The sequence below is a fragment of the Ursus americanus genome, chromosome 5 (assembly GCF_024610735.1).
Source record: "Ursus americanus isolate L20-20 chromosome 5, mUrsAme1.1.p, whole genome shotgun sequence".
In the NCBI taxonomy this organism is placed as follows: domain Eukaryota; kingdom Metazoa; phylum Chordata; class Mammalia; order Carnivora; family Ursidae; genus Ursus; species Ursus americanus.
Genome location: NC_142131.1, coordinates 16976840 through 16993214, shown reverse-complemented (window position 1 = coordinate 16993214; position 16375 = coordinate 16976840). Strand labels below are relative to the sequence as shown.

At 34.7% G+C, this 16375-nt stretch overlaps 1 long non-coding RNA gene across 1 annotated transcript in view; it reads right to left on the bottom strand.

Annotated features, from left to right (window-relative positions):
• Window positions 1–16375, bottom strand: part of LOC148110044 (uncharacterized) — a 64945-nt gene that overhangs the window by 24164 nt on the left and 24406 nt on the right. Inside the window, exon 2 of the long non-coding RNA XR_015724317.1 lies at window positions 14396–14459. This is a non-coding gene — a long non-coding RNA (uncharacterized LOC148110044). The remainder of the gene's footprint in view (window positions 1–14395; window positions 14460–16375) is intronic.

The following is a 16375-nucleotide window of genomic DNA, read 5'->3' as shown; positions in this document are numbered from 1 at the left end:
AAATAAATGTAAGCAAACTTTCATTTGTTATTAGCTTACTTTTTTTTCTGTTTCATCTTAAACACTTTAGACAAGGCATCATGATTTCAGGAACAATTGTGTTTTACAAAAAGAAAACACTAAGAAGAGATTAACCAAAGTACTGAAAAACAAAATTGATTTTCTCTGAATTCAATTTCTACTACCTTACCAACCAAATATCAAGTTCTCTTTGTAATAAACTATCTCATCTCAACCAACAGGCTATGTCAATAAGCAAACATATCATGATGATTGCCGACGATCTATTAGGATGATTTACTGCAAAGTGCTGCTTTTTAAAAAAGGGTTGGGGGAGATGATTCAGTCACAGTTAGTCTGACCTCTGGAAACATCTTGAACTTTTAGTTTAAACCTAAACCAGTTTGGGACATTTTTAAACTATGTATCTATTCATGCTATTAGAAAACTGGTATTTCTTTATAAAAATACAAAGAAACATAAAGCACTTTTAAAAGCATTTAGTAGACATGTGCTTCATTTTGTCAGACTTCCACAAGCAAAAGTGAAGTGAAAAGAAGCACTTGGTCTTAGTAAGTAAACTCCGTGTGGATGACGTAGTTACTGCTCAACCCCGACTTTTCTAAAACGATTTCACTTATACCAACAGAAGCCACCCTTAAACATTGTTTTATTTATGTAATTAAATAATAAAGCAGAGGGAGCTTGAATTAAATATATGAACTCTGAGTTTCCACATTTCCTCTGATGGAAACCAACTGTTGGGCTACTCAGTAAAACCTGTCTGAAGGTTGTTGGTCTGGCCCTCTAATGCATGTCTTATGCTCTACCTGCAGGCAACAGCACAAATTGTGTAAGTGCCAATGCAGTGGACACACTCGTCTGGAGCAGCTTCAGGGTTACGCAATTTGGAGGAGACTATGAGCTGTTCGAGTAAATGTAGCTTCCCCCTTGTGCCATTGGAACCAGAGCCACTTTGCTCGCTCAAGAGTAATGTGTCGCTTATCATTTCTGGTCCCATCACAGAAAAAAGAGGTGACATGTTAGAAAATGATGTCACCTGTCGATATTAATTAAACTTTACTGGAACATTCCAATTCATGAAATCAGATCAAAAATGGAGAAGCAAAGAGAAAGGCAACTGGGCCTATGAGTAAATGTAAAACACTTGGAAATGACAGTCAACCCTTGAACAACACACGTTTGAATTGTGCAGGTGTACTTACTAGTGGATTTTTTTCAATAAGCAAATATATTTTCTATTCCTGCAATTTTCTTATTAACATTTTCTTTTCTCTAGCTGACTTTATTGTAAGAATATAGAATGCATATAATACACAAAATGTGTGTTAACTAACTGCAAATGTTATCAGTAAGCCTCCCAGTCAACAGTAGCCTATTAGTAGCTAAGTTTTAAGAAGTCAAAAGGTGTATGTGGATGTTTGACTATGTGGGGGTTGGTGCCCCACCTCCTGTGTTTGTTCAGGGTCAACTGTATATCCAACATGAAGCAGACTAGTCTCAAGTCTCTTGATGTGTTTGATACTTGACCTTTCCCACCAAATGTATTGTATTGTATTGTATTGTATTGTATTGTATTGTATGTATTTATATTTTGGTTGAGTTATTTAATACTTAGAATTCTTTCCCTTAATTTTTAAAGTTAAATTGACCTGAATTTAGAGATTTTCTTTACTTCTAACTTTATGCTTTTTAAGATAACTAGATTTATTCCTCTTTCATTTCTTCCATGTCCATTTTCTTTTAAGAATTTGAAAATAATTAGAATAAAAAGGAAGAAATCTGGGATACTTTATTTTATTAGTATCATTTATTACATATTAAATATGTTCCTCTCATAAACTTTATTGTGTCATTCTTGCAGATAGGAAAATATTATAATCCAAGCGATTCATTAGTTAAGTGTATTTAATACATTTAATTAATTTACCCATCCTTAAACATCATTCAGACACATAAAATAAGACTCAGACCCAGAAGTATGAGAGGGAGAAGATAAAGTATGCTGCCTGATCTTAAAAATGGTTTAATAGAAAATTAATAGCTAAGTGAGTGTACATTTACTTGACAGTGAGGTAGCAATAAACTTACAGAAAGTATGTTTTTTTCTTTACATAGAACTACGCATTAATGCAAATGTCTCTGGTAGTGGCTACCAAAAGAGACTGAGAATCCATGTCAGCATTCTTCCTTCAAAGATTTTGGAATTCATTTGGAACGTTTCATGGAAAAGGCCTACTGTTTGTTCTGTGACCTACAGATGATGTATTTGACTTTGAAACATAACCAGGACCAGAGACAGAGACAGAGAAAGTGAGAGAGAGGTGAGAATATATTTATAAAGGAGAAGAATAACAAGAATGGATGGCTTAACATTCAAAATCAAATGATGAATTTGTTTGTAAATTGCTTCATGTAACTGAAGTCAGATCACTACATAAAACTGTGTCAGGAAATGTGATGAACAAGATGGAAATGGAAATGTCCTTAATATCAACTTGTTTTCATCGAAGTGGTTATTTCTTTAAGTAAAAAAACACTGAACCCTACTATGTACCAGATACTACGTTTACATCTGGTTTCTCATTGTGAATAAGAAAAGAAAGGTGAAGAACGTTATGAAACTTACAGTACAGCAGGAGCTCGGATAAATAAATGGACAAGAATTATGAAGCAAGTGGAGGTTACTATTGGCACAGGTAGGAGGAACACCTCACCCAGGCTTAAAAATCATGGAAGGTTTTCAGGGTGTGGGGCAAAACAGGCCTGAATGATGGAAAGAATTAAATTATTGTAGAAGAAAAAGGGGAAGGGTTAAAAAGAAAGAATATTTGGGAAAATGAAAATGAGCGGGAGCATGCACTGAAGGGAAGGCGGAATGGTGTGAGCAGTAGGTTAGCAAAGACCTTGAGAGAGAGGAAGTTGTTAGTTAACTTAGGAGTTCAGCTTTATTTTTTTTTTAAGATTTTATTTCTTTATTTGTTTGACAGAGATAGACAGCCAGCGAGAGAGGGAACACAAGCAGGGGGAGTGGGAGAGGAAGAAGCAGGCGCCCAGCGGAAGAGCCCGATGTGGGGCTCGATCCTAGAACACCGGGATCACGCCCTGAGCCGAAGGCATAAGCCTAAGGACTGCGCTACCCAGGCCCCCAGGAGTTCGTTCAGCTTTATCTGCAAGTAGTGGAGGGCTTTCAAAGAGTTGTAAGCAGGGGAATGATCAAAAATTTGCGTTTGAGAAAGCTTATCTTCACAATGTGGAGAATGGATTGAAAAGTGACAAAATTAGAGCCGAACAGTTCATGTAGGAGACTATGGTCTGAACTAAGTCAGTGACAGACGTTCAGTCTACTACTATTACTAGACTACTCATAGTCTACTGTTGACTGGAAGGCTTACTGATAACATTTGCAGTTAGTTAACACACAGATAGAAGCAGCTCTGAGAGCTATTTAGAAGGTGGAGTGGACAGAGATGAGTCTTAGACTGGATGTGGTACAAAAGAGAACAGGAACAGTTAAGGATATAAACAATATTATAAAATATTACCAAGTAATAATCATACAGATTATTGCATGAAACATTTAAAGTAATTATATGAGCCGCCTGACAACGACTCCAAATATACTGAAATTTTACCATAAAGAAGCACATGGCATAAATAAGTCTATCCATCTATATACGCTCTAAAATCTTAAACCCCATGATATTTTAACATGTAATCCGTTTTTCTCATTTTAGTGAGAGCATGATTCTTTTGTAACCATTTTGGTTTTACTAACTCTTTCCAAGTTAAAAGAAATTACATATATTTTACATAAAATTACATAAAAGCCCCAAAATAAGAACAACAGTAGCATACAGAGAATTATAAATACTTGCCAACCGGTGAACTGCAGAGAGTATTCTTAATAACTTATAATCTTTTTTCATTTTTAATATAAAAGGTAATTTGAACAAAAAAGCACTTTAGGAAGAAATATTAAAATATTCACAAACTTGTGTTTGTATAATTATTCATTTAAGTATATATAGAAATATCTGCATTAACCTTTTACTGTAGTTCTATTTATTTACTCATTCAACAAACTATTTTATGATATACATGCAAACATTTATGCAAATTGTGCAATATAAAATCCAAAGAGATTAGATGGGTTGCAAGATTCCCTCATTTCAGGTTTATTATTTTTAAACACTGTTGCAGAGAGGAGAGAGAGAGAGTGCGCTAACACAATTTAGTTTAAGCCAAAGAATTCACTTGCATCCTGAAAAACAGACCCAGCGAGTAAGTGAGAATATCTAGGCAATAGTCAAAGCAGAGATTCACTTACAATACTTGATCCCAGAATTTACAATTTTGACAGCAGTATGTCCCTGGCTCCTTTATGCGGGCAGAATCCTTTGATCTGCCGTTTCTTTGGGTTCATAATAAACATCCCCAGGATTGAGGAATAAGGTACAATGAGGTTAGAATGTAAGTTAGGATATGGACTACAGAATTCTGTTAGTTTCTCACTCTTCACCTGGATGTCTAATGCCCACTTTTATGATGAAGATGCTATTTCCAGTGCCCCCAAATCAGAGAAAAAGTAGTATCCCTTTAACTACTCATATCACTCTGGTCCTTCCGGAAGTCAGGCTGAATATTAATTTAAAAAAAAAAAGTGCAGGGGCGCCTGGGTGGCACAGCGGTTAAGCGTCTGCCTTCGGCTCAGGGCGTGATCCCGGCGTTATGGGATCGAGTCCCGCATCAGGCTCCTCCACTATGAGCCTGCTTCTTCCTTTCCCACTCCCCCTGCTTGTGTTCCCTCTCTCGCTGGCTGTCTCTATCTGTCGAATAAATAAATAAAATATTTTTTAAAAAAAAGTGCAGCATGTGTTTGCCACTTGTTAACATTTCCTTAGGCTTTTCAAACAAGATTACATCTAAAATTTTAATTGCCAAGGAATCTATAAAATGCGAGCCAAGGATCTTTAGAGCGCTGCTGGAAACAAAGTTGACTCAAGACTACTAAGTATGTGAAAAGTGATAAGTAAAATTTTCATTATGGAAAAATGATCCTTCTAAGGTTATTAATAAGGCTTCAACATCACTTTCAGAAAGTTTCCTAGAGGTAGGACGTTTCCTGTGGGTAGAAAGTTTCCTGTGGGTAGGACACCGTATGTCCTGGTTTCCCAGTACGATCTATGATATATCTGCTCTCTTGGCCTTATTAATAACAGTGCTCTTTCATTCTAAAAGTGTCTAACTTTGGGTAATACAATACATGACTACCTTACTAATAGGACTTAGGCACCATAGATGCTCGGGCAACATGGTATACAGTGGTCATACAGTGCTCTAAGAAGGATCTCACATATCAGACATGATGACAAAGGGACGTGAGGTTCAATATTGAACACTGATATCAGAAGTTGCGACATTTCACTGCTTCCAAGAAATGACATTAGTAAAGATAAGAAAATCACAAAACAAGGAAAACTTATATCAAAGTTGTGTCAACGAGGCCCTGGGCATGTATGCTTCATGGTTATTTGCACGATTGCATTATTTTTTAACGTTTGTAAGAAAGTTCTATAACTGAGTTCCCACAGCGCCTCTGACTCGGGTGCTTTGAATGGTGACTGTTGGAGGTTTCTAGTATTTCTCACGGAGCATGGGGATAATTTTTGCTCATCGGTGAACGACACCGTCTTTTGTCATCAGCACAAAAATCTGAAACTTCAGAATACCACTAAGTACTAGGAACTCCTTAGGAAGTACGACTACAGTATTTTTTGCTCATCGAAATGAACTCAGTTGGTTAAGTGGTGCCAGTTAGGACATAAGCTTCGTGAAATTTGAAAATCGTAGGTGAAACTGATAAACAATCGATGAAAAAAAAAAAAAAGAAGAAGAAGAAGAATTCAGAGTGCCCAGCTAAAGACCCCAGTGGTACCAGTGGCTCGCAATGTGTTAAATGTGTTTATTTGTACTTTCAAAGTTCAGATTTCCTCATACATTTTCATACTGATGGAGATAAAATGCTAAAGTCTTAAATCCCTCTATGCCATGCTGAGTTGCTAAGGGCTGTTGAGTTTTTGTTATTTCTCCTCTCGAGTTAGCTCTGATTACGCCTGCTGAGTGAAAAATTTGTATTTGCCGACAGAAATAGGACCCGCCCCACGTGCACTTGCACTCAGCAAATGCTCCAATACATCACAAAGATTTGCTCAACCCACCTTCAGAGGCCAAATCGAGCATGTTATTTTCTGTTTAGATCTGATTCCGGAGCCTATCAGTCAGGAGTGTTTTCCAATCTCTGATTAAAGCAAGGCCTACAAAGCTGGAAGTGTTCACACACAGTCTCATTAGAGTGCTGGATAGAGTGACCCAGGCCTTCCAGCACAAAGCTCTGAGTGAACTTCAAATATGAGAGTGCATCAATCAAACCCAAGCAAGGCTTTTATGTCATTTTTCTACTTTGCCTTTAAAGTCCTATAGGAATGCCCTTTCCAGCTGTACGGCCGAAAAGCATTCAATAGAAACAAAAAAGCAAAGACCCCCCAACCCCCTGCCCCTTCCAAATGGGTATGGTTTTACCTCCCCCGCCAAGCATTAGAGAGTCTTCTGTGCGTTTTAAATTATTTAGCATGTTCAAGAATGCAACGGAGAATATATTCGCATCTCTCAATGGCTCTGTATTAATTATTACTGCCCAGGCGAAAGAGAGACCAATAAGGTCAAAGGCAATGAGATTGCATATTGTAAGCTTTATAATAGAGGTAGCAGAGAGATTGGGGGAAAAATAAAGCAAGGCTCGTGGAGGCTTTTTACGCCCTGCCCCCAACCTTTAGCCCAAACTTCACTTCTCGCATTTGATGTGTTGGCTTACAACATTAAGAAAACAAAAAAGCAAAAAAATAAAATCGTAAAGGACTATCGAGAACCTCTGCAGAAAAGATAAGGCATAAGTCAGAGAAAGAAGAGTCAGGCATTTAGTTAATGTTTGTTCCACACACCGCTTAGGGCACTAGAGTCATCTTCAAAACTACATCCTTAAAAGATAAGCATAAAGCAAAACAATATAAATTTGCCCACTAATGTCATTAGAGGAAAATGCATGGGTGCACTTAGCAGTGATTATTAAATTTAGGTGCTTTGGCTTTGAATGTCAGTCCAAAAAACATTATAACACAAGCAACATCAGTATGAATTAAATAAAATGAGCTTTTGAAGCCTGAAAAACAAAATAATTTAAAAGGAGAAAATAAATCTCTCCTCCAGTGTAGATAAAGTTTCCCGAATTTTACACCTATCTTCGAACAAGTGAATGGTTCAACGACTCAAGATCTCCTATATTGATTCCATTAGGCAGAGCTTTACACTGAAAATACCGTGTACGTCGCAATATTGGGCAGATATATTGCTTATTCAAGGGAATCCCCTGTATGTGTACATTTGTTTCCATCTCCAAACTTTACTGAATGCGAGGCAAATACTACCCACAAATAGCACTTCACCCACTCAAATATATTGCAGTATGTAAAAGAGTGTTTGAATTTAGAGCAATATATATTTTTTTAAATTTAGCATGTGTTTCTTTACAGGGCTTCAGATGTTTGGAAGAATTATGCAGATTTTATAAATGAGTACTAGAGCATTATGCTACTTGATAGTGTCCCATCTGTGCTTCCCCTGTAGTGTTTGACGGGGCATCTGTGTAAATTGCTTTTTTTTTTTAGTTAATTAGTTTATTGCATAAAACTTAATGCACTACCTGATAAAAACTTCTGTTTATTTCAGCACTTTTCCCCTCCAGAGCTGATGTTCATCTTGAGTTCTCATCAAGCCCAACTTCTTCCTTTGTAGCTTTCTAAACTGAAATAATGAAATAATGCTTTTTCCCTCTTGATCATGTAGGGTGTAATACACTGTTCTCTTGTGATGATGAATATTAAGAGTATAAGCAATAATTAATTTGATGACCCCAATATTTCATATATTTTAACATTGCTTCTCAAACTAGAATATCATGTAATGTTTTTTAAGAGATATCTTAAGATTTGGGGGCTTTTGTTTCTTTACACCAACTTCTTAGGGAACAAATAGACACAGTCATGAAGTGTGTAAAACCAACCTTCCTCTCCTCTCCAGGGCATGCTTGCCTCCATTTAAGTTCAGCTATGTCAACATAGGATCGAAAATCTCGATGAAATGAAATAAACCATAAAAAATAACAAAACAAATTATGAAATCAGTTTGTCATTCTCCCGTACCTTGTAAAGGAAAAATAATAGGAATCTCAAATGATAAAATAATATTTTCACTTTCATCTCAATATCCATTCTCTGGAAAAGAAACACAAACTAAAGGATATAGAGATCAGGATAGAGGGGAGAAATCCTGCAAATATTTTATAGGTAAGATAGATCATTGATTAAGGGCATTGGTTTTGAATCCAAACTATGGGAGCTATGGAACCTTGGGAATTTTCTCTACAACTTTATATCCAGTTCCCTTATGTTCAAAATGATCTCGTGATGGTATTTACTACACAGAACTGTTGTATTAAATAAGTTTATACTTGTCTATGCATACGGTAGTATCTGACATGTAATAATTGCTCAAAAAATATTAGCTATTACCATGCTAATTTTAGTGAAAACAGTTATTTTCCTAGAAACATCAGCTCACATTCGTTCAATGTATCTGAAAACAGTAACTATTACTTTTTCAAAACTTAAAATACACAGTTAATGTAAAATATTTAAGAAGGCTGTCTTAGATAGGATGTAAGTATATTCCCTTTTAGAATAACCAAGAGGACAATACTATAGGAATACATTTTATTTTATGTATCTTTCAAATTGAAGACTTAGCAAACAGTCTGCCAGTTAGGAATTATATACCTTTAGGTTATATCTTCTGACATTATGGTCATCATACAGGTGAGCTCCATAAGTTTTTTGGCTTTTGGGTTTTTTTTTTTTTAAGATTTTTATTTATTTTAGAGAGAGAGCAGGGGGAGGGGCAGAGGGAGAGGGAGAAAGAGAATCTCAAGTCGACTCCACGCTGTGCACGGAGCCTGACATGGGACTCAATCTCATGACCCTGAGATCATGATCTGAACAGAAATCAAAAATACGACATTTAACTGACTGAGCCATCCAGGCGTCCCCATCCATAAGTTTTAAATAGCATACTAGATAAACTTCTTTTTTGCATTTATAAGCCTTATAAATTATTTGGTCATGGATATTAACCATTTATTTAGTGGGCACCAATATTGTAATTGGTCTATAACATGATATACTAATGTTCGTGCTTCATTATGCTCTCTGTCAAATAGATATTTTAAAAAAATTAAGAATATAGATTTAAGTTTGATCTTGAATTTACCTTATCTCAAAATGTGGAAAACGTTTTAATGATGTGCACTCTTGTTCATCTAAAAAAAGTCAACGCAAATGAACAAGCTAGAAAGTGGAATTTGTAACAACACTTCAATATGTGAAAATTGAAATCAAAATGTCAACTGCTCTGACTTGGAGCAAATTGAATTATAAACTAAACCCTCACACTATATAAATGTATAAGAACTTAGTAAGCTCTAAAAGTGTTCTTATATTCACATATAGTATCTTTTCAATCCAAAAGTATAAAAAGTTTAAAAGTTACTCTGTAGGATATAAAGACCTATATGCATTTTGCCGCAAGGTTTAAGATATAGAGTTCTAGCCCTTGCTTAAAACCCAGGGGGAACAAAAAGAAATATCAATTACAAAAAGAAATATCAATTTGATGCCAGTAATAAAAAATTATTGGGGAAAGAACATTTTGTAGTATAGTTTGCTTTTACCACGTGGAAGATGATCTTAAAATTTTAGTTCAGAGGCAGTAATACTTTGCAGTGATTTTTCACTTTAACTCTACCAGTTACTTCAAAATGTGTTTTCTAGATTTCCTCCTCTTACTATGTCTAGTTCACAAAGACCAGAAAATGAAGATCACACATACACACGCACACATGCACACACCATTTGGAAAAGTTAAATAAGTATTCCTACAATTCTCATGTCTAGTTTGGGAAATTTAAGTCCTAAGAAATACTTTATGGAAATCAAATCTATATGTGACTTCCCAGCCCTTGATGATTCTTTTTTCTGACTCAAGCATTCAACACATATTTACTGAGCACCTATAATGTCTAAACACTAGATATGTAGTTTCACATATATGCTCATGGATCCCATGTGACAACACAAGTCAAACATCTGATTTCCTACTATTCATTTACAAAAACAAACATTTTCTCACATTCCAAGCATTTTGATCTGAATGTCCTTAGTATGGGGTATCAAATGTGTTTATGTAGGCATAATAACTGATGGGTTTCTGAAATAAAAAAATAAGCCCAAGAAAGTATAAGATAGTTGCACTCTTCGGAAAGCTTCTAATATCATTCACTGGGTAGATGAAGGATTCATCTAACATTTAATTTGGAGAGTCACTCCTCGTGTCTACCGTAGCATCCTCAGACTACAGCAAAGTGCAGAGAAAAGTAATGTGAAGCACACTTCTATCTAATTTAGCTCAGCAAAATTGTTCCCAGGTTTATTGAGATATAATTGACATTCATTACTGTATGAGTTTCAGGGGTATAGCATAAACATTTGACTTACATATACTGTGAAATGATTAACACAGTAAGTTAACATCCATCATCTCATGTAGATACAAGAAATGGGGGGAGAAAAGAAAAATGCTGTCCTTGTAATGAAAACTCCTAAGATTTACTCTCTTACCAACTTTCACGTATATCACACACAGTGGTAACTGTAGTCGTCGTGTTGCTCATTCCATCCCTAGTACTAATTTATCTCATTATAGGTGGAAATTTGTACCTTTTGACAACTTTCTTCCACTTCCTCCTCCTTCCACCCCTGCTTCTGGTAGCGGCAAATGTGATCTCTTTTTCTTTGAGGTGTTTGTTTGTTTTTGTTTTAGATTCCACATATAAATGGATAATTCTTACTGGTATGTGAGACTGAGAATTATTCAGTTTTTCCCTGACATAATAAAAACGATTGTTAACCACATACCTTTGCTTGGTGTTTCATGCTGTGCGATAAGATCTACTTAAAGCTACATAGATTCCACTTTTACAACATAAGCATTATATAAAAACTATTTTGGAAAGGTTGAACCAGCTTGATTTTTCTGAGCTTTGTACTATCTACTTGGCAAGATGTTCAAGCTTCTTGGTAAATATGTTCAAGTAATATCCTCTGCTCTGAGAGCGAAGTTCATAATTACAAATATTGGCTCATTTCCGTGTGCTGGCCAAGCTGATTAACCTGACTCCCTCTCTTCCATAAAACCCCGCCATCATGTAATGTTTGGTTTTCCTAACATTTTTAAAGATGGCATAACTTTTCTAAATTAATACTCCTAATTTTTTATTTATGAAAACACAGAATTCTGTGTCTACTTCTAGTATTATCATGACTTCTTCTATCCAAGGGAAAAAACAAAAGAAACCAGCTTTTCAAAAATAGAAACTCTTATAAAGTAATTGGAACTGGTCAAATCAAGAGTGAAATATACACACTGACAGTTCTGACAAAGCAAAAAGTATCCAGCCAAACTTAAAGAATTTCCTAAATTTGCTAATCATTATTTTTTAGACCAAGTTTCCACCCACCGACACCCCCCCATTATATCAGGTTGAAGTGTCTAAAAGAAGATAGACCCCAAAGAGCAGTTTAAAATGCTTTAAATTTTTTTTAATGTGATACTGTTCTTTTTAAGGGTTCTTTCATAGGTGATCAGTCAGAGATACTGACTTTTGTGAGTTAACACAAAAGTGAAATAGCACTTTTAAGTGCTGTCTCTCTTTGGAGATTTAATGTGCTTTGTAATATCTCTGAGATCAGTCAGGGAGAGACGAGAAAAAAGAAATTTGATTTTGAGTCTGGACCAAAGCTCGGTGACTTGAGAGGCACCTAAACATAATGAAAAGGAAGAAGTTTCAAAGAGAAAGTTGGCAGCTATGACCAGAATCCACAGGGCTAGCAGGACTGACATCAACCAGAGGCAGATTTAGAGGGGTATCCTATGATCTCTCTTGATACCATTGACACTTCAAGACCCAGTTTCATTGGGGAGCAGTCCAGTAAAAGAACATCTCCAAAGGACACAGCATGGTTGCGGTATTGAGAAAGACATGAAAATGCCAGCACCAAGAGCCTAAAGCTGTCCTTTTCTCCTCCAAAGATCACATATATCAGGGGAAAGCAAAAGTCAACATCTGAAACCTGCTTTTTCAAGCTTGACTTGAATGATATAAAGTTGGCTGTATAATAGCTAGATGCTTACCTTTCTGACCTAGGTTCAGTCTAATGTAAGAACAAGTTATTAGCTGATTCCTGGTAGTCTTCACTTACCTCCTGGTGAATAACTTTCTACTCTAGCTTTTTTTTTTTAATTAAAATATCAGTTAGCTAAATTTGTGTCAAATACTGAAAAATCAACACAGAATGCCTCCATCACTTTATTGCTTCCAAAGTTTTCAAAGACATGTATTTCTGCTAATAGTTGTAAAGGTTGAAATTGATGCCCAAGTAGTTATGTATGGAATATGGATTCTAAAGTTGATTAAAACAGTATCTAAACAAATAATAATAATAAGCAGTGAATTAAAGAAATCATATAGGTATCTTAAGCTAGAATATGTGTGTTGACAAAAGGGGTGGCTGCTTAAGTCCCATACATCTCCAGTTCACTTATAAAGGGCAAGAAAAAAAAATCTAGAACAAGTATGTTAACCATGTGAGGGCTTTAAAAATTATAAATAAAATGGATGCAACATGAGGAAATCTATTCTAAAATGGCATCTCTCTCCAATAAATTACATTTGAAATACGGCTACAAAAAGTTTTATAAATTTGCTTATATAAGAATTATGTTCAAAATGAATAAACGAATTGAGTTATTTGTCAAAATAACTATGGTAAAAATGTCACTTTTAGTCTAGATGCTCAGACAATTGAAGTAAAGAGCTAATAATTTCCACTTCAATTTTTTAATGCTTAACTTCATTATAAAACACAGAATTCTAGGTCTACCTCCAGTATTATCATTACCTCCAGTGTATAATTTTGGAAATATTTCATGACATAAAAATATCTGATTAATTCGGTATAAAGAATTAGGTGAACTTAGTGAAAAATAGTCTGATGTCTTTTTTCATAGAACCTTAATTGAAACTATGTTTTAGAAGACTGTTACATTTTGGGGGTACTTTCCATGTTCTTTATCTGCAGCACAATTTTAAGAAACTGAAACTTCTCATACAATATAATCATTATTACACACATACTGTTAGCTAAGTTATCTATTTTGTGGAAGAAATTCTTAAGGAATTATTAAGGAGCCTGTATTTTCTAAGGTGCAAAAGGTTTTTTTTTTTTTAATTATTAAATGAAGTGAAATCAGAATACGTGATTTTAGTCTCAGCCATAAACTAAATTTACAAGGTTTCATTACCTATTATCAAAGTTCAGACAAGATTATCTAATGGCATCATTATCTATTACCAAAATTCAGACAAGATTATATAATGGCATCCGAAATGCTAGCAAATAATATATGATCATACCAAAAAGTGTAAGAAATTAATCTATTAGGAAGATATTTATGAGTATGTAGTCTTTGGTTATTTATAAATGAGTGATAAATATCAGGGACACAGTTAGTGAGCTAAAATTATGGAAGTCTTTTTTTGCATATTACAAGTATTTAAATCAGAGTAAGCTTAATCACCTAGTATCCCAAACCTGCCTATCTCTTTAAGCATTTCTCTTTTCTCTTCAAATCTAAAGAATTATTTTATTCTCCATTGGCATACCTAGACTAAAGGTAATCCTTGGCTGTATTTTGAAAAGAAAGTTATCCTGCTGCTTTTTATAGAACCACCACATGCAGGAAACACATACCCTAGAGATAAGTCTAATTTTGTGCATAATTATTACCAGCCAACTAAAATTCTATTGAAAAGAAAATAAATTCTTTTTAGTTTGGGGTATCTTTTCTTGTCCCCTACTCTAGTCTTTAAATAGCTAGTTATAAATTCCATGTTCTGTGTATCTCCTGAGAATAGTATCTATGGTTTCTTTGAAAAAAAATCTATGAAATCATCCACATGTACTAATAAGTATAAACTAACAAGAGGAAACATAAGGGAGAAGTATTATGGCAAACACTGGAAGGAATATATGTCACTATCTTTTCTACTTACGTAAGAGTGTAGTTGTTTGCATAAATGCATCTATATAAATTTTTATGTCAATTATTTCATTCCACAAATAGTTATTCAAATCCTACTACCTACCAGTTTCTGAGGATCCAGAAACGAACACACAAGATGAAGTTCTTCTTCCCAGGGAGTACACAAGCTAGTGAAAGGAGAGAGAATATGTTAAGTAGTAAGAGATGCTACAGATGACACGAAGTCAGGGCACAAAAACAACAAGACTGAGACGTACCCATGTATACCCATTTATTTTATGATCCAGTTGATATTAATAGTATGATCTTTCTACTTTGGCACCGCCCCCAGCTCAGTAAGTTTTGTTTTATGTGAAATATAAAGTAGAAGGAAATAACAAAAGAAATTTTAACTAAAAATCTAACTGATGTTCTATCAGATTTATTGACTTAAAACAGTCTAAAATATTCCCTAATGTTAAAACACTGAACATACAATTCAACTAACGTGTAGTAGGCAGAATCATGCTAAGTGATTTAATTCACACACACATACCCCTTTATTTAAGATTTGTTTAGTCATTTTGATGCTTATCGTTATATAAGTGATTGTAGTGTATACTCTACAAAACATGGGATCTAGCTCTTGAATCTCTTCTGCTGTTACATTGCACAATGCATCATTACAAGGCAACACAATTATTAGACTGGTATTTATCCATGTCCTCTCTTAATTCAGTAATATCTAAACTTCAAAAAAAAAAAAAAAAAGAAAGAAAGAAAGAAAGAAATAGATGGTTCTTCTGCTTTTAAAAATGCCCAGTCAGGAATTTGTTTCTGACTCCTCATTACTTAAATATTATTAATTTTATCTCAATTTCTATCTTTAAATGATTTTTTGTTTCAAGTTAAACGTGATTCTCAATTTTAGTGCCGTCTGTGATTTCACAAAATAATGGGCTTTTAAAAAGTTTTTCTTTAAATTCCAGTTAGTTAACATAGTATAATATTCAGAACGAATCAAACACCTCACTGTGAGACGTTTCTGAAACCGTAAAAATCCTAGAAGAAAACACAGGCAGTAGCCTCTTTGACATTGGCCAGAGCAACATCTTACTAGATATGTGTCCTGAGGCAACAGAAACAAAAGTAAAAATAAACTATTGAGACTTCATCAAAACAAACAAACAAACCAAAACAAAAACACAACACTTCTGCACATCGTAGGAAACAGTCAAGAGAACTAAAAGACAATCTATCGAATGGGAGAAGGTATTTGCAAACGACATATCTGTTAAAGGGTTAATATCCAAAATATATAAAGAACTTCCTCAACTCATCACCCAAAAACCAAGTAATGCAATTAAAAAATGGGCTTGAAAACATGCTCAACATGACTGATCATCAGGGAAACACAAATCAAAACTACAATGAGCTATCACTTCACACATGTCAAAGTGGCTAAAATCAACACAAGAAAAAACAGGTGTTAGTGAGAATGTAGAGAAAGGGGAACCCTCCTGTACTGTTGGTGGGAATGCAAACTGGTGCAGCCACTCTGTAAAACAGTATGAAGGTTCCTCAAGAGTTAAAAATAATGTTTTGTTTTAAGTAATAGATGAAGGGTGATAAAAATTCTAGGCATTTATTTATTTTAAATTGTTTCTAATATTATCCACCAGTAATAATAAATAGGGAATCACTATCATCAGTTTCTTTTAAATTCATACCTGTTAAGTAGTCTACATAGTTAAATAAAAAGTGAAAAATATGATTTTCATGATAAGTAATCGATTGTCTTTGGAATACACCAATATGTTTTATGAGCTAAGTTAGTAAGCTCCTAACTTCTCATAAAGCTCTTAAGACAATTCAGTGAGGACTGCTGGAAGAATTAAAAATGCCAAGAATAACTGTTCCATAAATATATATGAGGGCCAGCTTTTCTAGATTAATATTTAAGTTAAAGTAGAAACATTTCCTAAAATCTTTATCTCCCATCCAATAACGGTATTTGTGAGCTCCATATCCTATAAGTGATGATTGCTATGAAACTCGTTTGAAATTTTAACAGTTATATTTAGTACAGGATCCCATGAATGCA